Source organism: Corapipo altera, unplaced genomic scaffold (genome assembly GCF_003945725.1).
Source record: "Corapipo altera isolate COAL_440 unplaced genomic scaffold, ASM394572v1 49543, whole genome shotgun sequence".
In the NCBI taxonomy this organism is placed as follows: domain Eukaryota; kingdom Metazoa; phylum Chordata; class Aves; order Passeriformes; family Pipridae; genus Corapipo; species Corapipo altera.
Window position 1 is genome coordinate 552 of NW_020893174.1, and position 541 is coordinate 1,092.

General features: G+C 67.5%; 1 long non-coding RNA gene across 5 annotated transcripts in view; it reads left to right on the forward strand.

Moving 5' to 3' along the window:
* LOC113942700 overlaps nucleotides 1-541 on the forward strand; it is a 1,066-nt gene extending 525 nt beyond the window's left edge. Inside the window, exons 2-3 of one of the 5 annotated variants that reach the window (XR_003526008.1) lie at nucleotides 46-364; nucleotides 465-541. This is a non-coding gene — a long non-coding RNA (uncharacterized LOC113942700). The other 4 variants (XR_003526007.1, XR_003526009.1, XR_003526006.1 and 1 more) reach the window with 4 other exon arrangements.

Below are 541 nucleotides of genomic sequence, written 5' to 3' on the forward strand. Positions count from 1 at the left end.
GGGTCCCATGGGGCAGGTGTGGGTGCTGTGGGTACCATGGGGCAGGTGTGGGTCCCATGGGGCAGGTCAGGGTCCCATGGGACAGGTGTGGGTGCCATGGGACAGGTGAGGGTCCCGTGGGACAGGTGTGGGTCCCATGGGGCAGGTGTGGGTGCTGTGGGACAGGTGTGGGTGCTATGGGGCAGGTGTGGGTCCCATGGGGCAGGTGTGGGTCCCATGGGGCAGGTGAGGGTCCAGTGGGACAGGTGAGGGTCCCGTGGGTGCCGTGGGGCAGGTGAGGGTCCCACGTGGGCAGGTGTGGGTACCGTGGGGCAGGTGAGGGTCCAGTGGGTGCTGTGGGGCAGGTGTGGGTCCCATGGGGCAGGTGTGGGTCCCATGGGACAGGTGTGGGTCTCATGGGACAGGTGTGGGTCCCATGGGGCAGGTGTGGGTGTCATGAGACAGGTGTGGGTCTCATGGGGCAGGTGTGGGTCCCGTGGGACAGGTGTGGGTCTCATGGGACAGGTGAGGGTCCCATGGGGCAGGTGTGGGTGCTGTGGGT